Here is a 10,873-nt window from a genome sequence, read left to right on the forward strand (position 1 = left end):
CAGCAGGAAATCCAGCCACCCAGGTAAGTCTGCGTGTTTTAAAATAAACTTTGATTTTCTCTAGTGGCTTGAAGTGACACTTGATACTTTTCAGCTTTATTTTCAAATGACTGTTGTCTCCACATTCAGCATCCCACATCCTTTTCTTTTCGGTGTCAGCCACTGAGGAAGACATTGATGAAACAGCTGTTTTTCCACAGCTGCAGTCTTATCCGTTAAGCTGAAGCATAGCCTAGCCTTGTGTTATTATTGCCTCAATATAGGATTGTTTGGGAATAAACTGTACAAGACTTTGCCAGGATGCTGCATGAGGTCTGGCCCAGCAATTCCTAAAATTGGGCCAAACAGCAAAGAGACTTTTAACTTACTTATGTGTGATAATTCCTGTCCAACTGAAGAAGAGAGATAACTCATGTTTCACTTGAGCATCTGTACTTACATTTAAGTAGCTGAGGAGTTTGGGGTCACAGTAATATTTCTACTTGATTACTGATTCAAAATCTTTGCTCCAAGAGATGCCAATTGCACAGTAAGTAAGCAATATTCCTAGAACTGTGTTTGTCCAAGCTTTGTGATAGGCAGTTGCCTTTAATGGCTACAATTCCAAGGAGTTATTTACAGGGTACTTACTTCCTGTAAAAATTCAGTAATCTCTTTAAAAGAGATCCCATTGTATGCCCTTTGCTTGTTTTCTTCAATTGTTTACAATATTAAAAGGTTGAGTTTAAAATATTAAAACTTATTTCTTCTACAACCAGTATAAAAATAAGAAACAGAAGAATCTCCAAAGGTTTGGAGAGGAACAATCTAAAGATCAGTAGCTGTGGAGTGGGTAAAATGGGACAGGATATTCACCAGATTTCCAGTGTTTCTTCCTATAGTGATATGTTCAGAATATGTTTTTTCTTACCAGATTCTTAACTATTTGTGCTGCTGCTTAAAAAAAAGCTGAACCAAACAGTGATTTACAGGTACTCCTCCTGTAATGCTGCATAAACTCTGCATAAACTATCTTCTCTGTTTATTAATAAATCAGTCAGAATCGGTTGAATTTTTTTGGTGCTCTTGCACTGTCCCCATTTACTGCATGAAATGAAATACTCTTTGTTTTAATTATATTTGCACTTCTCCTATGGATTTCCCCCCCATTTTCTGTATCCGTACAATACTTCCTATCTGTCCTGAGATGCATAATTTGCGAATCCACAGCCAGAATTGCAAAAACTTACTTAATTGCAAAACTTAATTGCAAAAACTGGAGTGACTGGGCAAATAAAATGGCAGGTGAAATCAAATGGAAATTAATTAAATAAACGATGCATCTGATGTGCATCTGATGCGCAGCAATCATGCATGGAATGATGAGTTCCAGGCTGAACACCATGACTCAGAAATCTTGGTGTTGTGACAGTTGTGTGAAAAAGACAACTTGGTGCTCAGCGAGAGAAAGGCAAATGGAATTAAGTACCCTTCTAGTGCCTGTATCTCAAAATAGAGAACACTAAACGTGGGAAATATTTGCCGAAACAGAGCTAATCTCAAAATGCCCCAGGAGTGCAAATGACCGCAGGCTGGGAAATAGTAGTTGTACGTATCCATAAACTCTGCCTATTCCTACATTCTTCCCTTGGCATCAGAGATGGAAAAGAAATCACCTTTGGCATGATCCAGTACAGCTGTGCTGCGTTCCTGCTTTAAGCAATACATTGAGAGACAATATTTGTGTATGGGTAATGTAATGACCAGTAATAGAACTCTGATGGAAATTCTTCCTTAGTTGCTAACAAATTGGGGTTTGGAGGGTCTGTACCCGCTGTTTACCTGACTCTTGCTCTGGTTTCAGCCTGGCCGAACCGTGTGTGTAACTGGGATCAATATATTTGCTGCTGTCCCTTCCTAGGAAAGAATTTGAGAATTGTCAGAGAGTTTCTGCTCCTTAAGAAAGCTAACCATATGAGACTACAGCATGAAGAAAACAAATCTCTGTTTGGCTTGCTGCAGACCAGGCGACTGTTCAGTTTTATTTTTACAATACTAATGTAGTCCCATGCTTACACCTATTCTCCTCCTGTGTTTGTTTGGCAAGGAGAATGGCTATTTGTTCATAACCATTTACTAAAACAATTATGTATAAGAAAAGCCTGCTAAGTGCAAAAGTAGGGGCAATCCCTTCAGGAGGTTCCTAAGGAAAAAACTATAGCAAACTGGGAAAGGATATCACAGAAATTGTCCCTGTATTCCTACCTGGTTTCAATGTTCTTGCCTAGACATCTGCCTTTAGCTATTATCAGAGACTTTTGGTCCATCCTCAGCAAGTTCAATTTCATGAGTCTCTGATCACAGCATCTATGTTTGTATAGTAACAGCGGCAAGCTACACTTTCACAGTCTTTTAAGAGCCCAAATAATAGAAGACACTATTTTCAGATAAAAATATTGATATAAAATAATAATTTAGGTAATAACTATAAAGGCCTCAATTTTATTTCAGCATCTTAATTAACTAAATATTAGTCTCCAGAAGAAAGAGATTGGGAATCTGATCATCCTGAGTGCATGCAAATCACCCTCATTTCAGTGGGCCGTTTGAGTAGACAAAGAATCCAGGAGCTGGCTTGGAAAACTGGTGGAGAGAGCCCATCTGTGAGGGAGTGGTCAGCTCATTCTCCAGGAGAGAATCCTCACCCAATGCCCAGCAGCTGCTGCCAGCACAGGCTCCAGTCAGTGCCAGCTTCAGGGATGGCTCTGATTAGGCAGCCCACTCCCACTGGGAAAATGAGAGCCTGGAATTGGATTGTGGATACTGCAGGGATCCAGGGAAGGAAATAGGGGCAAAGTTGATGGCAGGGAACTGGCAGCTCTGGCTGCTGAGCCAGAGGGTTGATACAACTGGAGCTGTCTCAAGGCAGATGGCTTCATTCCTGGCTGTAATGGATTGCAATAATCAAGCCTAGAAGTCGTGTGTGTGCATTGCTGTTGCCAAATTAGAGTCTGATAAGAAAGGACAGCTTTCTGGTGCTCTGCAGACAGAAGGTGACATTTTAGCAGCCACCACTGAAGATAATAAGATGCAGCAAAAATCTCCAGAGAACATATTTCTTATGTGAACAGAGGCCACTGCCTCTGGTGTAGTGATTTAACTGTGTTTATGTTAATTTTCTACCACCAGCTCTCTTTTCCTTTTCACATTGTCATATTCTTCAATGGGGTTCTAATAAATTTCAGTTTGCCAGTGGCATTTTACAGTGATACTCTTTCCTTGTGCTTTGTTGCTCTTGCACTGCTGACATTTACAGAGCATCATTTCCAAAAACAGCTCCATGCAGGTGAGTTAGAGAAAGGAAAAGGACTGAACCTCTCTGGACCTCCTTTGTGAAGGGCTTGGGGGAACAGCTGGATTTCCCAGTGATTTCTGCTCAAAGATGAAAGATTTGAGCTATTTGTTTTTTCCTCTGGCTTATGAAAGTCTGTGGTTCAGCTGCTGGTGAATAGTGTTGGATACAAGACACATCAAAATAAAAATGATGCAGTACTTTTCTCAGTGAAAAACTGAGTTTAAAATGATGTTGACTTTTTGTGTGTCTTGAAAGTCTATATACATAGAAAACAAAGTTAAAGGAATATTACTTTTATATGCTTGTGCAAATCAGCAAAAGGAAGATATGCAGCAGCAGGGTGCCTCCTCTTTTATATAAAATCCTCAAACTTTAATTTTATTCTGGAAAGAAAGTCATTCCAGAAGAATTTTCACCAGTAATCCCACTTCAGAGCTTCTTGTGCCTCTAGGAGGCCTAGATTAAAGTTTTATCCAAAAGGAAATTAAAATAAAAAGCCAAGCAATTTTGCCTCTGAGAAGAAAAGCAGTGACATGCTTTAAACAAAAATGTATATACCATAGGCAATTTACTCGGGAAAAACACATTTTAAACTTGAGGAGTAAAAAGCACCTTCAACAATGTCATATGTCTCAGTGTGTGTGTATATCTTCCAAGTCAAATCTGCCTAATCTCATAGCAAAAGAAGGTTTTAGTATTATCAGCAAATGGAAAGATGACATTAATACAGACAATAAAGACAGCATATTCTGATCATGCCTTAGCCACCACAAAGCTATTAGCTCTGATAATGGAATTTTTAATGTTGATCATTACATAATAAAAACATATCTAGATCTGCAGCTTGCTGGTGTTCTGTAGCACAAAAAAAAAATCTTGAATGAACTATTGATTTATGCAAATTTTCTGCATCTCTGAAGGTCATATTGCTCTCTGTTTCTCCCAAGTTACTGATATTCAATGCTACTCAATGATCACACTTGAGTGCTCTTGGATGCCTGCATAGTTCAGCAACATGAAACAAAAACAAAGAATACCCTAGGTAACAAACTTTTACTTTTTTGTAGTTTTGTATGTGACTGCATTCTGTTTTTAGCCATATTGAGGCAACCTCATTTAGCTGTCTAAACCAAATGTATGCTAATCATGAGCTGAGGCACTGTTTGAGTAAAATGAACCACAATATTTCACTGCTCTCTGACTCATTAAAGCAGCACTTCATGTACTGTTTCTGAAAAAAAATTTCAGATACACTGACCTTTATTTAGGAAATAATATACTTCAATGGCAAGAGCACTATATCTATTACTAATATTATTATTTACAGTCAAATGAATAAGTAGATTTGGAAAAAATCAGTGTCTGGAACTATTATGTTTCGAAATTTCTGGGATTTTTGTACATGTAAATTTACTGTGCTCAGGAAAGCTGCTTGGAATGAAAAGGGAAAGCAGGTGACATTGTGATGAACATATTGGTGTGATTAATTACCATTCATGGTTAGCCAGATAAACTGCCATGGGCACTCAGAAAGACCCACACTATAAGAAAATAGCAGTTCTTTTTAATATGTTGTTTCTAAAAGTTTGTAAGAAAAGAATATGTTTCTAAAACTTTTCAGATTTCTCATTTTGGACTAGAAGTGTCCTGAAAAACAAAGGTTATTATTATTCTGGCAAGTGTGAAGAGTGCCAGTCACACTTGCAAAAAAATCAGGAGATAATAAGAAATGAAGGTTTTTTGTTAGCTATACTGTATCTCTGTGGAAATGCTTTTTAACTCAGTTATGAAAAACTGTGAAACTAATTTCAGAGAAGATAAAGCAGTGGTGAAAACAGGTTTGTTTAATGGCATTACGGTGCCATTCAGGAAAGTAAGTATCAAAATTCATATTGTCTTTATATTTTTGCAAAACATACAAGTAAGTAATAAATATAAACACCTGCTGGAAGCTGATGCAGACTGAAACATGATTTTTTGCTGAGCAAAGCAGAACTTGGGCCTGTAGTGCAATAAGTAAGTTTTCACTGGCAGGAAGTTTTCCTCTTTCATGAGCATGAGGGTCAAACACTTCATTTAGTCTCAATGCATGAACTGCTCTGTGTGCTGGTACTGAAACCTCGGCTGCTCCCCCATTCAGGCACAATGTTACCATCTCAGCACCAGCGATACACAGCCACTTACAGCACTCCTCATCCTTCCCCTCAGCTTTACTGCAATACTAGGTAGCAACAGAGAGCATTTAAGGATTTGAAAACATCAGAGACTGGTTTCCTGTCTATTATATATGTATTTTCTAAAAAATGTGTGCCTGCTCCTGCTTTCATCGGGCTTTATTTGTAAACTTTCATCTGAAGCACACAAGTGATTTAACCTGGGCAGTACCAAGCTGAAATGATACTACTGGGAAATTAAAAGACCTTTCCACTCTGAAGAAGAGCAACGTCTTTCACAGCTACAAACACATCTGTAGGAGTGCAGACTTGTTCAGCCTTGATTCACCTCTACTTCCTCTCATTCTGTGTGTCACATCATGCCTGTCACCTTTAAAAGCTTCCTTCACTGTGAATCATCCTTAGTTTTGGACGGTGCCATTGATGATGCACTGGGGTATCTGCCTCTGAAAGGTGACTTATGCCATGTCTGATTTTCTTTTTTTTTTAATTAGCCCCCCAGTTTCTTGTAATGGCCCCTTTTTGAACATGCCCCCCTGTGCTGCAGCTCTCTGTCCATCCAGAGCAGACACAGCAATCTCTGCTAGCCTGTATTGGACTGTAGGTTGAGTTTGCCCAGTTCTCCTCTTTGCACAATAACAAAAGTTCCCTCTTACTATCTATTTTGAAAGTTCCTTGAGACCAGGAACTGCCTTTTGGCTCTGCATTACTTCAACCTGAGTCTGTGGCAAAATCATGTTTTCCATCTCCATTTTCAGGTTCAACATTGGCTTCAAAGGGAGGAGTACTTGTCTTCCTCTGGTTTGTTTACACCACTTCTCTGGATGGAACTGAGACAGAACAGCTGCTCTGGATAAATTGCTTTAGGTAATATATTTCCTTTTTAAAAAAAAATTTAGACTAATACAACAACCAGATCAGTTTGTGTGGTTGGGCACCAACCACATTGACAGCATTTTTACAGACTCTCCCAGCTTTCAGGAAGCCACAGGAACCTGAAAATTATTTTAGAGAGAGAAGGTATTTTAGACAAACAGTGAAGATAAGATGTGGAGCTGACAGACAAATAGCAAGATCCTGCCAGATATTATGTCTGTTTGCATGGCTAGCTGTTTGAGAAGTAGAAAAATGAGCCTGTCTGTTTTGTTACTGACAACTGCATAATTCACTTCCTAAGTAAACTCCATTAAAGGCATAGCTATGAATGGGGAAGGGCCTAAAGCTAGATTATAGTCTATAAAAGGACTAGAGCCTGATAATTGTATAATGGATAGTAAGCAGCTACTTCTGTTATCAGGAGTAGCAAGAGGTGCTTAGTAAAGCAGTTATTCAATGTTAATCATGGCATACCTTTGTGACAAAGCATTGCTTTCCATGATTTATCCAACCAGAGCACAAATGTTGTTAAATATTTGTAATGAGTTTAAGAAATATATGCAGCTTGTCACTGTTTAATTTAAATCCAGGCTCTGCTGTATAGCTGGAATAATCTTCTCTACTTTTCACAGTCTGCTTTAAAAGAGAAACTTACTATTTCTTTTCATAGCTATCTGGCAGAATTCCACAGTGCTTTACAACAACAGAATGTCAAGGAGCTGTATTTCCAATCCTGAGCAGCACTTCTGTGCACACACTTCTGTGTCGTGGTGAAATTCAGAACTGACCCATGAACTTTTCCAGGATAACTGCTTGTTTGACCTTCAGCAAAGGGTTGAAGCAGCTTGGTTCTTCTTCCTGTGAGCAAGTCTTGCACAGTTGCCCCAGTGCTGATGGGCAGCAACCTGCACTGCCACCTCATCTCTAAATAAATAACGTGACTGCACTTCAGTGTTAATGGGCAATGTCCAGGGGTACAACAAGGCAAGAGACAAGGAACAAAGGAAAACGTGGAGGGAAGCAGAAGTTGTCCGATCTCAATGTCTTGCAGGAGCACAGAACTGGTCAAGAACTTGGGAGAGGAGCAGGGACAGAGAAGCCAGGTTGGCAGGGAAGGCAGGCTGGATATGGGGATGGAGCACATGAGTTTGCAGCTACTGACATTCCAGTTCCCACTGCCTCGACCTGAACTGGTAACTTGACCTGAGCACTGCACCTCTTCCTGTTTGCATGGTCAGAGAGAGGTTCGTGTGTTGGAAACAGGTTCCCTCTTACAGGACACAAAATCCAGATTTTTCTGGCAGACTAGAAAATATAAATATTTCTCATTTTAGCTGCAAAGAACAAAGAAGAGATATTTGAAAAGCAAATCTAGCCAAATCCCAGTTGATCTGGATTTACTATACAAGGATTTACATAATTTTTGAGGAAATATTACTTTTGAAAGCCATGATTTATAACTCAAAAAATGGAATGCAGATTGATTATTTAAATACAACTCAGAGAAGCAATTTGATCACGGAACAGGATTTCAAAATTCCAGTTTTTAATTCAAAGACAGGCTCTCAAAATCAACAGCACTGGGTGCTATATGTGATTAATATTTACTTTAAAATATCATCCATTTTTCTTGCAGATTTGAGATTGATCCACTAAGGATAGAATACACTATGAATAGGAGTGTAAAATTTAGATCTGGGTCTAAACTAAGATTAGATGTGTTTAGACCTGAGTTTTGATGTAGTTCCTTACAGAAATAACACTCAGTTGAAAAGCTGTAATTTGAATGTGCCAGATTTTGATGACATTTATAGTCAGACAAGTTTCTTCGTGACATAAATATTTCAGGACTAAAGGACCTGTGTAAACTTAGATATATGTCTGTATGCAACATACTTCCCAAAATATTTGCGAGTTGCATCACTTCATTAGCTTAAAAAGAATCTTGTAGTCTTGAGTTCTGTCCATAGAATTTATCATTGGTTTACTCAGGAAACGTAAAGGATCCACTTAGGGATCACAGCACCAAATTTCAAAATATAAGTGAATCAGAATTACAAAATGTATCTTAGTTTTATATTTTCTTAAGGATTTTATTTCTGTAACACCTTCAGAAATCTCAGATACTCTTTTACTCGCTGTTCAACAGATAATGCTTTAGGGATTAAAATATCTGACACAAAATGCATTTAAATGACTGTATCGTGTTTTTACCCCATATTTAAATGACAGTCCTGCAAAAAAAAAAAAACCAGTTAAAATAGTCACCTCAGCATTTTGCAGAATGCTAGCCTGAAAAATGTTGATATGCTGTTTCTGTTCAATTAAAATTAAAAACAACCCAAAACAACCCAAAATGCAGCACATTCTCACCAATGCCAAAAATGCCTTATAAAAGTCACTCCTTGCAGACTGAAGGTAGAATTTGTAATTCTTACAGGAAATTCAAATAATCTTTTCCACTCTACATACAGAAGGCAGTGGAAAGGTGGGAGAAGAAACACAACCCAGATTCTGAATGATCTCAGAAAAAAAGGACTTAATTCCCATTTATGCCCTACTCCCAGTTATCTCCTACTCTGTAGTCCAAGTGCTTTGCCAGCTCATCAGACTTCCTTAAGGCCAGTTGGCAACTCCTCTGTTATTATCACATCTATAAGTTTTGCTGTTCCTTCCAAACAAAGATCAGGCCTCCACATCCTGTTTGTCCTCCAAAATGTCGCAAAATGTTTTTCCCACCTCTGATCTCACTCAATTGCCTTCCCTCAGTATCCCTATCATAAATTAGTAACTTGAAGCCATTAGAGCCTGAGGGTTTTACTGACTGACCAGGTATTGGGGAGCAGCCCATCTCTATCAGAGCCCTTATCTGATTGCTGTCTAAAGATAGTACAGAAATTGAAGCATTTTGTCTCTGCCACTCACAGTGGAAAGGGATGCATTGAGCTGGCAGTGGGAGATACTAACTCTGCCTCTCCAGACACTAAGTCAGAGCAACAAAACCTTCTACCTTCCTCCTAGATTTAACACCTTACATAAAGATTAAAAATCACCCACTGAAAAAAATTCAAACCATATAACTATTTTAAAATGCAGGTTCTAATATTTTAACTGTATTTTTATATTATGGACTGAAATAATGAGTAAGAAAACATTAACAAAATGTTCATTTTAATAACTAAGAATTCTGGGCTAAGTATTTATTTCTGAATTATAAGCAATGAATATGTATATCGAGATATATATATATAAATTTATTTCTGTATTATAAGCAATGTATATATATATAGAGATATATATATATATATATATATATATATATATATATGTAAAATAAATAGGGAGCAGGTGAATCAACATCCAAGAGAATTAATAACCAATCCAAGATTAGTGAAAAGTTACAGGTATTTCAATTATGAGTTACAATTGTTTTAATTAAAAGTAACATTGAATACAAAATCACCTCCACTCCTGCCCTGAAGGCTTCCTCTATCTTTCACCTTATTTAAAAAAAGGTGTTAGTGATGCTGCTTCTAGATAGATCTGGCAAAAAATGTAAGCTTCTTTTCTGCCTACACATTAAATGAAATTGTGTGTTTTCACGGCTAAAATTGGGTTCAAATATACAAAATGTGCATGCAATAACAGAAGTGCATAGGAGACAAACAGTAATAAAACAACCACCTCTGTGGGTCAAACAAGGAATGCATGATGCACTCTGTTGAGATTAAATTCAAATGGTGGCTTCACCAATTTTTTATTGATTTTAATTCTCAAATATTTTGTTTCTATATTAAAAATGAGTCTGGTGACAACATGATGTAATTTAATGCCTTTAAAGGAATGCATAAAAATTCTCAAGGATTCATCTGGAAAAAATGAGTTTAAGAGTTACAGCTTCGATACCATATAATTTTTCCTTTTCATATTGTTGGAAAAGCATTACACATACTGCTGTGCCTTGTTTTGTATATGGCAACTCTCAGAGAAGATATTTCTCCTTGATGGTTGAGGAGATTCCTGTGAGAATCTATTTTTTGACTGTCTCTCTTGGGTGCTGTATAGTGTAACCAACTTCTAAGGTTCTCCAATGAAGGATGGTCTAGTAAGACTCGTTAGAGACAACTACTGTGAATAGACAATGAGAATTGACTGTAGTTGAGTGAGACGGAATTGTAATGGAAAGTGAAAAGCCAGCATAGAACACCTTTGCTTAATGGAATAGATGTAGTATTGTCATCCATTGACATTCACCAGGGAGTAGCTAACTCTTACAAAATTCACACCACAGGAAGCCCTGTGCTATACTGCTCTTACAACCCAGCACAAAACACATTCAGAACGTAGGCAATATAGAAAGCACTGAGAAAAACCTACACGTACACAGGACAGATCTGTGTTCCCTTGCTGTTCTTATCTGAATTACAGAGTGCATGGTTGCCCTGGGCAAGATATTTGCCAAAATGAGAACTGATCGTAGGGGCAATAA

The 10,873-nt window shown here is 37.9% G+C and overlaps 1 long non-coding RNA gene across 1 annotated transcript; it reads left to right on the forward strand.

Annotated features, from left to right (window-relative positions):
* The first annotated feature begins 4,179 nt into the window (after positions 1–4,179).
* LOC108445441 lies at positions 4,180–8,635 on the forward strand. The gene is made up of 3 exons (XR_001860292.1): positions 4,180–4,376; positions 6,267–6,375; positions 7,055–8,635. It is a non-coding gene; the product is annotated as an uncharacterized LOC108445441 (long non-coding RNA).
* The last annotated feature ends 2,238 nt before the right edge of the window (positions 8,636–10,873 follow it).

Source organism: Corvus brachyrhynchos, unplaced genomic scaffold, assembly GCF_000691975.1.
Source record: "Corvus brachyrhynchos isolate BGI_N302 unplaced genomic scaffold, ASM69197v1 scaffold370, whole genome shotgun sequence".
Taxonomy (NCBI): Eukaryota; Metazoa; Chordata; class Aves; order Passeriformes; family Corvidae; genus Corvus; species Corvus brachyrhynchos.